Consider the following 15,790-nt stretch of genomic DNA (forward strand, 5'->3'; position numbering starts at 1 on the left):
TCAACTCAAAGCAAACAACACTCCTGTCATTTGTTCTAATAGAGAACTCCACCTCATTGTGTTGGCTTCAAAGGGAATCCACTCAAACGTTCTCCAAATCCATAGCCAAATCTTGAGAGTTTGAGTGTTGAGAAGATTATCTTTCCAAGCACAAGAGTAAGGGATTCATTCTCAAACAACCTTATCTTGTTACTTTCGGAGGGTGTGCGAGCAAGTCTTAAAGCTTGTGAAGAAGGTGTAACACCTTGTTTATTAAGCTACAGTAATCCCGTGTTAATGGTGCCATGTCATCACAGACCATTATTCGAGATGGTTTGTGCATTCAACTTGCCCATACATATCTTTGATGCTGTCGAGGCTGGTTTGTCTTTTTTTTTGGTGATTTGGTCGCTCATATCTTGGTATTAGTTTTGTTATTTGAATATAGTTATCTTTCATTGGCTTTGGATGTGTTTATCTGGTATCACTAGATCAAAATCAAGAAAAAGAAACAGGGCAAGTTACTGAGGTAAGATGCTGACAGATGCCAAATCAAATGCAATGTAATTATACTTAGTCAAACAATTCCAATGCAATGACTTCGGTTTAATTACATGGAACTACAACACGAAATTCTCTTAGGTGCCATTTTTTCACTGTTCAACCCTATCCCTGTCAATGTTATACGAACTTATTAATGAATTTCCTTCACAAAACGTTTGTGCTAGATTTTTGTTGGGTAAGGCTAGCCCATGTGCAGAAAAACCTGATGCAGCGATCGATTTGAATGTTTGTTCAGTGTTTCTTGCAAGATCAACTTCTTGTCTGGATTTAGTAACTCACCATTCCAGCCAATCGGCAAATCATCTTGCCATCTTGCTAGATTGAAATCCTAGTCGGCTTTCAACTCACCCGGGTCTGATTACTCCATGATTTTCCGGGCCCTTTCCGACAGAATATCACGCAAAGAGATTTTTTTAATGTTGGTTGTGGTCAAAAAGTTATTTTTGATGCGATGATTATCCATATAGGTTTTCGGCAGTGGTGGCTGCTGTCACCGTGAGCCTTCAAACCAAAAACGACTTATCTTTCCAGTGAGCATTGCCTTGTTCCACCCAATTCCGTCTCCCTGGACTAAGAAGTGTCGTATTACACTGTAAACAGCAGCTGCTTCTCTGCTGTTGCAAGTCTCCATCCCTGTATCAGTGGTACCCATTTGCACCTGCTTGATTTAGCTGTGCACGGGATTTTAAACGGGTCTCTCAGGGACTTTTGGGATGCTTTATAATTTATTTTCTTGGGCCTGATGCCACGGCTCCTGTGGCCACAAGTGTTGACCGGAGATGCTACATTGTGCCAACAACGAGTTGTAGGACATCTCACATTTGATACGAACCTGTGGCTGTGATTCAGTCGGTACACAGAGCCGTTTTTTGTGATTACACCTTGCTTGGCATACTTCATTATACTGTATTTGTTGTGGTTTTACTTGATTGAAAATAGATGAAATGAATGGTTGTGATGATATACTTTTTAAATTTTTTTTTGAGAAAATTGGGATTTTGAGCCCCCCGACTCCATTTTATATATGAGACCAGGAAAGTAACACCAAAAACAAGCATGCCTTGCATGTCCACCGACGAACTAGAGAATAAAGAAAAAAAAACGCTGATCAGCCGATCAATCAGCAAGATCAGCTCTAAACTTAAAGGTTTAGAAAGATATTTTAATCCTATTACAAACTTCTGCCCAAATTTGTAATAGCCATGCCTTCTCTTCTCTGCTCAAACTGAAGTTTTGTCCCTTTCCTCCATGCTTTTACCCCCAGCGTCGCATAGCACGCTAGGCAAGCCCCAGTGGTGTCGTCTCCTTCACCGTGACCGTCATAGGCACACTCTTGAGCTTTTTCCATGGTTTTACTAGTGATCCACCCAGCTCTAGAGGGGTGACCGAGCTGAGCAGCGTCGTCTTGCAGGTGCTCGTGAGAGGGCTTCTTGGTGGAGAGATTTGATAGTTTGGATCCTCTGGTTTTGGAGCGCCATTGATCTTTAGGAGAGAGAGAAGGAGGGAGTGATTGAAGCCACCTTCAGTGCTCTTCTCACCAGCAGCTACCCTGTCATAATCTGGAAAGGAGCTTCTAGGATGGAGGAGATTTTCTAAACAAATGTCTCCATCTTTGCCAAGGCAGGTCCTTCGAACAAGATCAGCCATCTCCTGACATGTCCTAGCATTCTCCTCCAAACCTGTTTCATATCAGTCCATATAGCATTCTTAAAGACATGTGAATTCCTATTTTTCCACATATTGCATAGAACACATGCACAGGCTGAATTTAAAGGAATATGCTTCTTATTAGCAGACCAAAATCTAGCAATGGACAAGTAATTAGTTCCTATTTCTATACCCAAAAAATCTGAGACCCTTGCCCAGATTTGATTGGCCACCACACATTCAAAGAATAAGTGTGTAATGGATTCTTTTTCAGAGAATACACACACTCTGGAGCTTTTTCTATACCTCTCTTGGCTAGGTTGTCTTTAGTCATCAATTTGTTGTGGGAGAACATCCATAAAAAGACCTGGACTCTAGGTGGGATTTTTATTGACGACACCGCAGGGATATAAACAGGTTGGACCCCCCTGAAATTTATGATGCTATAAAGGGAGACAGTAGTGTATTCCCCTTTAGCTTCATATTGCCAAACAAGTGAATCACCCCCTCTTGAAGCAGAGTGCTCCCAATGATTTGTTCTAGGGCATACCATTGCTCCATCATAGCAGGTGTAAAAACCCTTCTAAAAGTGAGTTTAATCTCATTATTGTCCCAGATCTCAGCTATAGTTGAGCATTGCTGGTGGCATATGGAGTACAAAGGCCAGAATTGGACTGAGAGGGGTGATGTACCAAACCAGATGTCTTCCCAGAATCTGATATTCTTCCCATCTCCTACCACCCATTTATATCCAAATTTCAAGGCCTTAGCAGCCCACATGACACCTTGCCAAAATCTAGAGGGGTGCTGGGGTTTACTAGCAAATATATTAGGGGAGTTGTTGATGCATTTCCTATCTACTATTTGCTTCCGAAGCTTGCCCTCATCTTTGATGTATCTTTTTACCCAGCTCCCAAGGAGGCAGAGGTTTACATCTCTGATGTTAGGCACTCCTAAGCCCCCATATTTTTTGCTCATACAAACTAGATGCCAATTGGCAAGGCTAATTTTCCTATTTCCTTCAAAATCATTCCACAAACAATTGGCCATCTGACTATTGATCATGTCAAGAGCCCATTTGGGGAATTTGAAAAAAAGAGGAGGTATATGGGGACACTGGCTAGGCAAGTCTTAATCAAGATCAGTCTAGCAGCATAAGAGAAGAGCTTGCCTCTCCATCCAACCATCCTTTTAAGGATTTTATCTATTAGTGGTCTCTCCTAAGTTTATCATAGTGTAAAGGAATCCCCAAGTATTTTATTGGGAAGGTCCCTATTCTACATCTTAATATATCTGCAAAGGTTTGTGTTTCTTCAGGAGAAAGCTCTATTGGAATGATCTCACTCTTTGAGTAGTTAATTCTCATGCATGAGACTTGCTCAAAGCAAGTGAGGAACATTTTCATATTATTTGGGTTCTGTTCATTTTTCTCCATGAAGAGGATGGTGTCATATGCATATTGCAAGCAGATGACCCCATTGGGGATTAATTCAGAACATAACCCACTAATTAGTTTGTCTTAAGATGCTTTGGAAAGCATCTTGCTCAGGACATCTACAACCAAATTAAAGAGTAGAGGGGACAATGGGTCCCCCTGCCTTAGGCCTTTTCCTGTAAGAAATTAGTTGCCTTCGATACCATTAATTTTCACTCCAACAGACCCCATATGAGTGATTTGTTTGATCCAAATTACCCAAAGGGGGTTGAAGTTACTTTTTTCTAGGATTTCAATAAGGAAATCTAGGTTAACTTTGTCAAATGCTTTTTCATAGTCTAATTTCAGTACCAGTCCTGGGTTGCCAGATTTAGCAATGGAGTGCAGCACCTCATGTGCCGTGACCACACTTTCCAGGATGAACCTACCTTTAATAAAGGCTGATTTATTGCTAGAAGTAAGCCTATTCATCAGCACAACTAATCTATTTGTGAGTACCTTGGTGAATACTTTAAAGATACAGTTAATTAAGCTAATAGGCCTAAATTTTTTCATGCTGGTAGCCTCTTTTTCCTCTGGGACAAGAGTCAACACAGTAAAGTTTAGCCTATAAAGGTCCAGATCCCCTTTATGGAAATCATCAAACATGGCTATCACATCTCTTTTAATTACTTTCCAGAAGTTTTGGAGGAAAAGAAATGATAGACCATCTGGACCAGGGGCTCCATAAGGATATGATCCAAAGATGGCCTCCTTTATTTCTCCTTAAGAGAAAGGTTTTTGTAGAGTTTGGTTTTCTAAGTCACTGACTTTCTCCTCATCAGCAAAGAAATTACTATTAATTCCAAACCCTTTTCTATCTTCTTTCTTAAAAAGGTACTTATAGAAGTTTGTGGCTATATCCAACATGCCTTTGACATCAGTAGCAGTGCCATTAGGCCCTTCTAGCTTACTAATCAGGGTTTTTCTTCTCCTCTAGCTAGTTTGCTACAGCCTGAAAATAGTTAGTGTTCCTATCCCCTTCAAGGATACCTCTATCCCTGGATCTTTGTCTGGCTTGAACTTCTTCTACAATCCATAGGTTATGGAGTCTAGGTAGGAGTTCTTTCATCCTCAAATTCTCTGCCTCAGAAAGCTACACAATATCTGACTTAATATCAAGTCTGTCATATTCTTCTGTTAGATCCTCTTTAGTTTTCCTAATCTCGGCATCTACATTTCTACTCCATCCCCTACTAAATTTCCTAAATCTTCTCACTTTCTCCTGCCAAATGTGAATGGGGGTGGCACTTTTGACAAGATCTGACCAATTTTTCTCGACAAGCTCTTTAAATTCATCCCTAAGTAACCACCATTTCTGAAATTTATAGCTTGAGCTTTTTGGGGTACTATCTATGCCAGAGTCCCACAGAATAGGAGTGTGATCACTACCAGCCCTGGGGAGAGCTTGAGAAATACTTAATGGAAATAAAGCATCTAGTTCGGTGGTACAAAAAACCCTATCTATAGTGCTCATGACCAAACTATCCTGGTTATTTGCTGAGGTAAATTGCCTACCAGACATTTTAATTTCTAATAGGCTCCAAATTTCTGTCCAAGCATTGAATTTTTCACTCCAACTATGGTTGATCTTACCATTATTCTTATCTTTCTGATATCTAACCAAGTTGAAATCCCCCCAATAATAGTGGGTTGGTGATCATCAATGAACAAACTATGGAGTTCAGAGATGAATTCATCCTTGCCCTCATCATATGGTGATCCATAAACTGCTATGAACCTGGAAGTTTTTTCACTTGTCTTATGCATTAGATTGCATGAGATAGAGTATTTGAGGGACTTCCAACTAATAATATCAAAAACATCTACATCTACTCCCACTAATAAACCATCTGAAGTGCCTTCAACAGGTAGGTGATGTCAACTGTAAGGTTTATCACCACTAATAGACTTTAGAAAGGAAGTAGAAAGTTTATCTTTCTTTGTTTCCTGAAAAGCCACTATACTAGGTCTATGTTTAGCTAAGGAATCAATAATGCAGGGTTTTCCCCTGGATTTGTTATCCCTCTAATATTCCAGAATAAAGCATTCATTGCATCATGCGTTTCCTAGGGTGCTTGCCCCGCCCTTTTTTGGAGACTAGACTCCACAACACACTCTGGTCCATGTGCCCACAAGGGATTATACTCAATCCCGAGGGGGTATCAGGTGAAATACATTGGTTTATGAGGTTTTCTTGGGTAGGGAGCTGTCGGTGTCAAAACCGGCGGATCTCGGGTAGGGGGTCCCAAACTGTGTGTCTAGGCCGGATGGTAACAGGAGGCAAGGGACACGAAGTTTTACCCAGGTTCGGGCCCTCTCGATGGAGGTAAAACCCTACGCCCTGCTTGATTAATATTGATGATATGGGTAGTACAAGAGTAGATCTACCACGAGATCGAGGAGGCTAAACCCTAGAAGCTAGGCTATGGTATGATTGTTGATGTGTATGTTGTCCTACGGACTAAAACCCTCCGGTTTATATAGACACCGGATAGGGTTAGGGTTACATAGAGTCGGTTACAATGGTAGGAGATCTTCATATCCGTATCGCCAAGCTTGCCTTCCACGCCAAGGAAAGTCCCTTCCGGACACGGGACGGAGTCTTAAATCTTGTATCTTCATAGTCCAAGAGTCCGGCTGAAGGTATAGTCCGGCCATCCGGACACCCCCTAATCTAGGACTCCCTCAGTAGCCCCTGAACCAGACTTCAATGACGACGAGTCCGGCGCGCATATTGTCTTTGGCATTGCAAGGCGGGTTCCTCCTCCAAGTGCTTCATAGAAGATTTTGAACACAAAGATAGTGTCCGGCTCTGCAAAATAAGTTTCCACATATTGCCATAGAGAGAATAATATTTACACAAATCTAATCTGCTGACGTATTCCGTAGTGCGACATCACACCACGGCCAAGCTTTTATTCGAACCGTTTTGCTGTCCCATCTCAGCGCGTTATGCGAGGCGGTTTCCTTGGCACGTCTTGTTAAAGCAGAGATCGTGTCCCCTTATTCCGGGATTCTCATCAATACGGGCGTGGGTAACCCAACCGCACCATCGATTACGGCGCTTGGAGATAAGCGAGTTTTATCAGGCTGGTGGGGACATGTAGCTGCGTCCACCCATATATGGGGATAAAGATCCACCTTTTCACCTACGCCTTCTTCCTCCTTCGCCTATCCATTCTTGCACACTCGAGCTCCAGCGCCCAAGTCCGCACTCCCAACCTCAACCTTCTCCAGCCATGTCCGGAGCGGGAGGCAAGTGGATGGTCTCCTCCGTCACGGAGGGTCATATCAAAAAGCTGAGGAAGGCCGGATACCTGTCTAACGACATCGCGTACCGGCTCCCCGATAAGGGGCAGCTCATCCCCACCCCTAGGCCCCATGAGAGGGTGGTGTTTCTCCCCCATTTCTTCCACGGACTGGGCTTCCCTCTCCACCCATTTGTCCGGGGACTCATGTTCTACTACAGCCTGGATTTCCATGATCTGGCCCCGAACTTCGTCCTCAACATCTCGGCGTTTATCGTCGTGTGCGAGGCCTTCCTCCGCATCCGCCCCCATTTCGGGCTCTGGCTCAAGACTTTCAACGTCAAGCCAAAGGTGGTGCGCGGCAGCCAGGCGGAGTGCGGAGGCGCCATGGTGGGCAAGATGGCCAACATCCTCTGGCTCGAGGGCTCCTTTGTGGAGACCCTGAAGGGGTGGCAATCGGGGTGGTTTTACATCACCAAGCCGCGCGACGCCGAATGGGTCGCACCCCCTGAGTTCCGGTCCTGGAAAGAGACGGGCCTGTCGTGGGGTAAAAAAGGAGAGCTAACCGGACTCCAAACATGTGTCAAAACCCTGGTGGACAAGAAGCTCAAACTTGTCAACGTAGTCCAGGTTATGCTCATCCGCTTGATCCTCCCGTGCCAACAACGGGCTTTCAACCTGTGGGAGTTCGACCCGGCGCAGCACCAGACTCTGAGCAGGCTCTTCGACACGACGTACAAAGATGCCTGGAAGATGCTTTTCAAGGGCGCCGAGGCTCCCGCATCCGCTACTGAGGATCGCGTCAGTGCGCAGCGTCACGCTCTCGCGGTAAGCTGTTTTTTCCTTTTACAGGGTATCAATTTTTCATAGTTTGACTCCATGCGGGATCTAAACTCCCTTACCTTTGACAGGATTGGCAGGTGACATCCGGACAGATCAACTGTCCGGCTCCTTTGCCAGAAGGCCCAGCGGATGCTCGCTTGGCGAAGCTGCTGGTTCCGGCACCCTATGTGGTGCCGGAGAAGAAGGTCAAGAAGAAGGCCACGGGGACTCGAAAGAGTGCCCGACGTCTGGAGGTGTCGGATTCATCATCCGACGAATCCAAGACGCACTCCTCCCACGAAGACGAGGAGGAGGAAGAAGAGACCCCTCCCCCTCCAGCGGGGGGAAGGGAAGAAAAGAAAGGCCGCCCCAACTGGGAAGGCCGAAGGGTCCAAGAAGGGGAAAACCCTTCCTCCGGACTGCTCCACCGAGGCCGACGACGGCGGAGAGGAGTGGGCGCCTAGGGCCAAGCCCCTGGCCAAATCGTAAGTATCCAGATAACATAGTACTTCATAGTATTCGTTTATTGCACAGCTTTCCCTCATGTCGGATATGTTTATGCATCCCACCCAAAGACCGGCTCGACGCGTCGTCGAGCGGCTCACTGGACTCGACGGATGTGAACTCGCTTCCGACGGCTTCCTCCCCCCCGCCCTACGGACGGCACCGAAGTGTTGTCTCAACAGGTTCCAAGCCGGGAGGAGGTGGTCCTGGAGGCACCGCAAGGCGACCTCCCGGACTCCAGGAGCAAAGGGGATGAAACCCCTCGGGGCTCCAAGTCCAGCTCTAGGCCGGACACCACTCCGGAACCTTCAAAGGTTCCAGAGTCCGGCGGGGGACCTCCTTCCAAGAGGAGCAAGTCCACCGTGCCAGCGGCCCCCGTCCAACTGGAGGCATCGGATAATATGTTGGAGGCGCTCCAAGGCGCCTCCATCGACGAGGAGCACCGTGCTATTATGAGTGCGGTGGTCCAAAAGGTTCAGTCCACCAAGAGCAGACTGACTGAAGCTTGTACTAGCCTTTTGACAGGCTTTGAGGTAAGTAAAGAATGTGTAAATAAATAATAGTACCGCATCGACAGTAGCCCCTGATGCTCTGTTTGGCGTTCGGGAAGAAAAGCCGAATAGAGGATCAAATAGAATTCGCAGGAGTCTAACAAAAATGAGTCAATATGCATATGCAGGCTTCCCTTCTTGCATCCGCTGCACTGACTGTGGAAGTGGACGCGCTAAAGCAGAACCTCGAGCGGTCCGAGCAAGAGCTCGAACGTGCCAAAAAGCAGCTCGAGGACAATGAAGGTAAGAAATACTTTGTTAAAAATATATATATAAAAAGGTGCAATTGCAAAGAATGACAGGATTATCGTGGCTAATGTAGGGGCCACGTCTGAAGTGGCGACCCTTAAGCAAGCGCTGGTCGAGGCCGAGAAGAGTGCGGCCTCGGAGCGCACCGAGCGGGAGAAATATGAGGCCGAGGTTGGCAAGGTGCGGCAAGATCTCCTGGCTCTCATGGAAAAACATGAGAGTTTGGAGCTTAACTCGAAGACGCAAGCGTCCGAGCTCGCGGTGGCTATTGAAAATGCCAAATCTGCCAAGGCCGAATCCCAGAAGACCCTCCAGGAGTTGGATGAGGTGAAGAAGATAGCGGCAGGTAAGGCATTCTTTATGCAAAGCAAACACATAAACGTGAGTTACTTGTTACTTACCCGAATCCAGAGCTCTCCAGGAGCATTTGCAGATCTTCCCCGGAGTGTATCTGATGCTGCCGTATTCTACCGAGCCGAGGAGGGCAGCTCGATGGAGAAGGTGTTCTGGTCTTAGTACGCTGAGGCCAGACACCCCGTGCCCCTGAGCGACCAGCTGAAGCAACTAGTCGAGCTCCACAAGGCGGCCGAACAGGCCATGAAGGGCCTCACTGTTCGGCTGTGGCCTGGAGGGGCTCTGCCTGGGAGCTATTTCGGGCTGGTGCGGCGGCTGGAGGAGGCATGTCCAAGGCTCGAAGTCATCAAGCGCTCCGTCTGCATTGAGGGTGCCCGTAGGGCCCTTGCCCGTGCTAAGGTGCACTGGGGCAAGCTGGATGCTGAGAAGCTTGTGAAGGACGGGCCACCGCCGGGGAAAGAGCATCACAAGCCCGAGAATTACTAGAAGGATGTTCTGAAGGGTGCCCGCCTTGTGGCGGATGAATGTTCTAGGGATGTGATTTTTGAGTGAAACTTGCTCGTTTTGTCCTGTGCGCTGAAAAATTGTTTGTATGCGCTAAGCAATGCTGTTAGAATTTAAAATATTACCTTCTGTGCGGCTGTTTATCAATTCTGAGAGATGGCGAGTCGTCGGCTTCTGCCCCCGTGCCGCTAGTGCTGGGGTGTTAGGGGATAAACCTGAGCGCTCCTTTTCCCATGTTTGGGTCCTTCGTGGGAGGCGCTCAGCCCAACGAACAAGGCAATCGTACTATAATGCGTGAACACTCTCACTTAGCCATAGAATTCTATAATTTTAAATTTCAGCGAAGCCCCTGGTATTCGGAAGACCGAATTCGGGGCGCTATCCACGCCTTGGCCGGACAGAGCCGGCTCCTCGCCCTAAGCGGCATAAGTCTTTAGGGACTCGAAAAAACCTCTCGAACAGCGACCAGCTCTCGCTTCATCATGATAGTCAGTTTTAGCTTTCTCCACTGAGGTGCTCGCCCAGCTCAACCGGGGCACAATCGCAGTGGTTCTCCTAGTGCTACCTTAGCCGATATAGCGGAACGTAAGGCACCAAAACATAGGAGCCGGGCAAACCCAACTATTGACCCAAGACATGATTCGGAGCCGATGCATATAATGCTATAAGTTCGGGGTGCCGCACTTGTTAAAGTGTTCGGACTTCTCACACCATATTGAGGGGTACTAAAGCCCCTGGCGTATTTTGGCCATACCAATGTGTACGGGTGCAACATGTCGTTAAGGAACATATATAAAGAAAAAAGGTAATGCAAAAATAGACGAAAGCTATGCATTGTTTATTAAGAAGGTGTGCAATCAAGGCAGAACGATACAAGTAATTCTATAAGTGGAAGGTTGGACTAGTTAACATGTTCGTTCCAGGGGCAAGCTGCGGAATAGTATGCGAAACGGGTATTCTGCTCGTGATAGAGACCACCTGGGAGTTCCATAGTGCGGCGTGGCTTGTCTGCTTCCCTGGTTCTTGCATCATTTGTGCAGCAATTGAACTGCCGAACAGGCCTTCCGAAGGATGAAGTCCTGAAAGTAAGAGAAAATTAAAAAATCGGCAGCCCCTGGTACGGTTTAAGCCGTGTTTTGGGCGTGCCGTGATGGTGCCCCTCCCCCTGTGCCCATGGTATCTCTAGAGCGTAGTTATGTACGCGAAGTACTAGCGTCGCCTTTTTGCGAGGGTTGGGGTTGGGGCCGCATTGCTACGCCTGCTCGGATCGTGCCAGGCGGTCTTGTTGTAGGTTACTCCGGGCGCGCTTGACGACGTCCGGTCGTTTAGTGGCCGGACTGGAGAACTGCCTGGAGAGGCTGCTTTGAACTTCCGCTGCAAGGGCCGCCGTGTGCTCCTCCGTTCGGAGGGAGCGTTCGGTGTTTCCATTGACCGTAATTACTCCTCGAGGGCCTGGCATCTTGAGCTTAAGGTATGCGTAATGCGGTACCGCATTGAACTTAGCGAATGCGGTTCGCCCGAGCAGTGCGTGATAGCCACTACGGAATGGGACTATGTCGAAGATTAACTCCTCGCTTCGGAAATTATCCGGAGATCGGAAGACCACTTCAAGTGTGACTGACCCTGTACAGTTGGCCTCTACACCTGGTATTACGCCTTTAAAGGTCGTTTTGGTGGGCTTAATCCTCGAGGGATCTATGCCCATTTTCCGCACTGTATCCTAGTAAAGCAGGTTTAGGCTGCTGCCGCCGTCCATAAGGACTCTAGTGAGATGAAATCCGTCAATAATTGGGTCTAGGACCAATGCGGCGAATCCGCCATGACGGATGCTAGTGGGATGGTCCCTTCGATCAAAGGTGTTCGGGCAAGAGGACCATGGGTTGAACTTTGGGGCGACTGGCTCTACCGCGTATACGTCCCTTAACGCACGCTTCCGCTCCCTTTTGGGGACGTGGGTTGCGTATATCATGTTCACCGTCTGCACTTGTGGGGGGAAACCCTTCTGTCCACTGTTGTTTGGCGGCCGGGGCTCCTCGTCGTCATCGCTATGTAGCCCCTTGTCTTCATTTTCGGCATTTAACTTGCCTGCCTGCTTGAACACCCAACAATCCCTGTTGGTGTGATTGGCCGGCTTTTCGGGGGTGCCATGTATCTGGCACAAGCGGTCGAGTATACGGTCCAAACTGGACGGGCCCCTAGGATTCCTTTTGAATGGCTTTTTCCGCTGACCGGATTTAGAGCCTCTGAATCCGGCATTAACTGCCATATCCTCAGCATTGTCACCGTTCATGCGGCACTTCTACTTATTACGATGCGACCTGCCACTATTGTCCCTGGTGTCCGAATTACCAGGGTTCTTGGTCATATTGTTGCTATGAGCAAGCCAGCTGTCTTCTCCCATGCAAAAGCGGGTCATGAGTGTCGTGAGTGCTGCCATAGATTTCGGCTTTTCCCGTCCAAGGTGCCGGGCCAGCCACGCGTCACGGATATTGTGTTTGAAGGCTGCTAGGGCCTCAGCGTCCAGATAGTCGACTATTTGATTTTTCTTTGTTAGGAACCGTGTCCAGAATTGCCTGGCCGATTCCTCTGGCTGCTGAATTACGTGACTTAGGTCATCGGCGTCTGGGGGTCGCACGTAAGTGCCCTGGAAATTGTCGAGGAATGCGGCTTCCAGGTCCTCCCAACAACTGATTGATCCTGTTGGCAAGCTGTTAAGCCAATGCCGAGCTGGTCCTTTAAGCTTGAGTGGGAGGTATTTGATGGCGTGGAAATCATCGCCGCGGGCCATGTGGATATGAAGGAGATAATCCTCGATCCATACCGCAGGATCTGTTGTGCCATCATATGATTCGATGTTTACGGGTTTGAAACCCTCGGGGATTTGATGATCCATTATTTCGTCTGTAAAGCAGAGTGGGTGTGCGGCGCCTCTGTACTGGGCTATATCGTGACGTAGCTCCAATGAGCCTTGTCTACTGTGTTCGGCCCCGCCAAATTTGTGGCCGGCGTGACGGTTACCGTCTCGAGCCGTGGGGCGCCCACGCGATCCGTAGATCGATCTTGTTTGCCTTGCCCTATCCTCCAACATGTCTCGTAAGTCCGGCCATATTCCCGTGCCTTGGTACGGGGTGCGGCTTGAGTGGAGGTCCGAGAGGCCTCTCTGTCGCGACCACGAGCTGGTCGGTCGGCCGCATCAAGTGATTCCTCCTCTAATTGGGGTAGCAACCTGCGCTTTGGGTAGCTCTTGGAGGGGCGTTCGAGTTTATGCTCTTCGGCCGCAAGGACTTCAGTCCATCTGTCGACTAGCAAATCTTGATCAGCCCTAAGATGTTGCTGTTTTTTCTTGAGGCTTCTTGCCGTGGCCATAAGCCTGCGTTGAAAACACTTTTCCTCGACGGGATCCTCTGGCACGACGAATTCGTCGTCGTCGAGGCTTGCCTCGTCTTCGGAGGGAGGCATATAATTATCGTCCTCGACCTATCTTTCTACCGCTCTCTCATGAGGGCTGGTTTCTCCATCCTCCTGCTCTAAATCTTGCTGGAGGGGGTTTTCTTCGGCGCTTTCCGAAGTATTATTATCTCCCGTGCTGGAATCACCTTGTTTGTTTTGGCGGGATTTTGAGCGGCGCCGCTGACGCCGGCGCTTAGGCTGTTTCTTGGAGGGGTCATCCTCCGCTGTTTCATCACCATCTCCCTCTTTTGGGGTGTCCACCATGTATATGTCATATGACGAGGTGGCTTTCCAGGGCCTGGTAGGCGTTGGTTCTTCATCATCTCCTTCATCGGCGTCCATACCGTCGATATCGTAGGAGTCGAAGTTGAGCATGTCGGTTAAGTTGTCGACAGTGGCTACAAAGTGGGTGGTGGGTGGGCTTTGAATTTCTTCATCGTCCGTACCCCAACCTTGCTGACTGTAGTCCGGCCAGGGCTCTCCTGATAAAGAGAGAGACTTCAATGACTTCAGGATATCGCCAAAAGGCGAGTGCTGAAAGATGTCCACGGCAGTGAACTCCATGGTTGGCGCCCAATCGGATTCGATCGGCAGGGGCGCGGGGGGCTCAGAATCCGGAGAGGAGCCCGGCTCCTTGGAGTCACGAGTCTCGCAGAGTACGGGGCTGGTGTTTGGCTCAATCGCCGTTGGGGTTGCAGCCCCCGAGGTGGCGTCCAATCGCCCATCCTCGATCGGCGCAATTGGCTCTGAATTAAGGATCGGAGCCGATGCAGATGCGGCCTCCAGGGCACTGTTTGGCGGCAGAGCTAGATCATGCTCGTCGTGACAGTGCGACGCGCTCGGTAGTGGCTTGAATCCGTCGAAGATCAAGTCCCCGCGGATGTCATCCGTGTAGTTTAAACTTCCAAATCTGACCTGATGGCCAGGGGCGTAGCTTTCGATCTGCTCCAGATGGCCAAGCGAATTGGCCCGCAGTGTGAAGCCGCCGAAGACGAAGATCTGTCTGGGGAGGAAGGTCTTACCCTGGACTGCATCGCTATCGATGATCGTCGGAGCCATCGAGCCTGACGGCGACGACACATAGGAACTCTCAACGAAAGCACCAATGTCGGTGTCAAAACCGGCGGATCTCGGGTAGGGGGTCCCGAACTGTGCGTCTAGGCCGGATGGTAACAGGAGGCAAGGGACACGAAGATTTTCCCAGGTTCGGGCCCTCTCGATGGAGGTAAAACTCTATGTCCTGCTTGATTAATATTGATGATATGGGTAGTACAAGAGTAGATCTACCACGAGATCGAGGAGGCTAAACCCTAGAAGCTAGCCTATGGTATGATTGTTGATGTGTATGTTGTCCTACGGACTAAAACCCTCCGGTTTATATAGACACCGGATAGGGTTAGGGTTACATAGAGTCGGTTACAATGGTAGATCTTCATATCCGTATCGCCAAGCTTGCCTTCCACGCCAAGGAAAGTCCCTTTCGGACACGGGACGGAGTCTTCAATCTTGTATCTTCATAGTCCAAGAGTCTGGCTAAAGGTATAGTCCAGCCATCCGGACACCCCCTAATCCAGGACTCCCTCAGGAGCCCTTCAGGTCCCTTTGCCGAAGAGGTTTTTGTGAGTCTAGGGTAGTCAATTAAGCTAGTGATATCTGGGGGCCCTTCAGGCCTCTCCTCAACTTGATACAAACTATTTTTATTATCTATCTTGCTCTTTTGTTTATCAGTAGTACCATTGTGCAATTCAGAATTATTTTTACTAGTTTTTTCTGCATTTTGTCCTTCAGACAAAGGCAGAGAATTGCCAGAGCTAGTTTCTACAGGAACATTGTAGCTAGTATCTATCTCTATCCCTATTTTCTCAGCTACTTCAAGGAAACTAGGGTTACTAAAGAGCTCAAAAGAGTTTTTAACAATGGTACCTTGAATGTCTTTCTTCGAGACTTCCAAATTCTGCACTTTCTTTGTATTGACTACAATTTCTAACATGGATCCGCCCCCCACTTCAACCCTGTTGCTCTTCTTGAATGCCTGTACTGGGCCCCATTTGCTTTTCCCTTCTTTGGTCTCATGCTGCGCCACTGTCTCATCATGTGAAGGCTGAGAGTTGAAAGCATTTCCTGTGTTGAGCTGAGGACTGAAAATCACCTCTTCTTCATCTCCAGCTATAGCTTCACCATCTTCAGTTAGCAGGTCTTCCATCTCATCCTCATCCTCTTCTAGTTCCATCCCCTGCAGGATGTTGTAGCTCTGCTCCATACTGCGTGGGTCTTGTAGCTTCTTGAGATAGTCAAACACTTTCTATTTGGAGTTCTGGCTTGAGGTGCTGTTAGCAGATTTGTTGCTTTGGAGGGAGGGAGTGGATCCTCCTCCAATGTTTCCCTTTTCTCTATTGGTATTTTCTTCCTCCTTTTTGGATTTCTCCAGCTTGTTGCCATTT

General features: G+C 48.2%; 2 non-coding genes and 1 pseudogene across 2 annotated transcripts; all 3 read left to right on the forward strand.

Annotated features, from left to right (window-relative positions):
- The first annotated feature begins 988 nt into the window (after positions 1 to 988).
- Positions 989 to 1,082, forward strand: LOC125541949. The gene has a single exon (XR_007297741.1). It is a non-coding gene; the product is annotated as a small nucleolar RNA Z152/R70/R12 (small nucleolar RNA).
- Positions 1,083 to 1,102: 20 nt separating this feature from the next.
- Positions 1,103 to 1,249, forward strand: LOC125541945 (annotated as a pseudogene).
- A 30-nt stretch (positions 1,250 to 1,279) lies between these two features.
- LOC125541980 lies at positions 1,280 to 1,426 on the forward strand. The gene has a single exon (XR_007297768.1). It is a non-coding gene; the product is annotated as a small nucleolar RNA snoR2/U65 (small nucleolar RNA).
- Positions 1,427 to 15,790: the final 14,364 nt, after the last annotated feature.

Source organism: Triticum urartu, chromosome 2 (assembly GCF_003073215.2).
Source record: "Triticum urartu cultivar G1812 chromosome 2, Tu2.1, whole genome shotgun sequence".
Taxonomy (NCBI): Eukaryota; Viridiplantae; Streptophyta; class Magnoliopsida; order Poales; family Poaceae; genus Triticum; species Triticum urartu.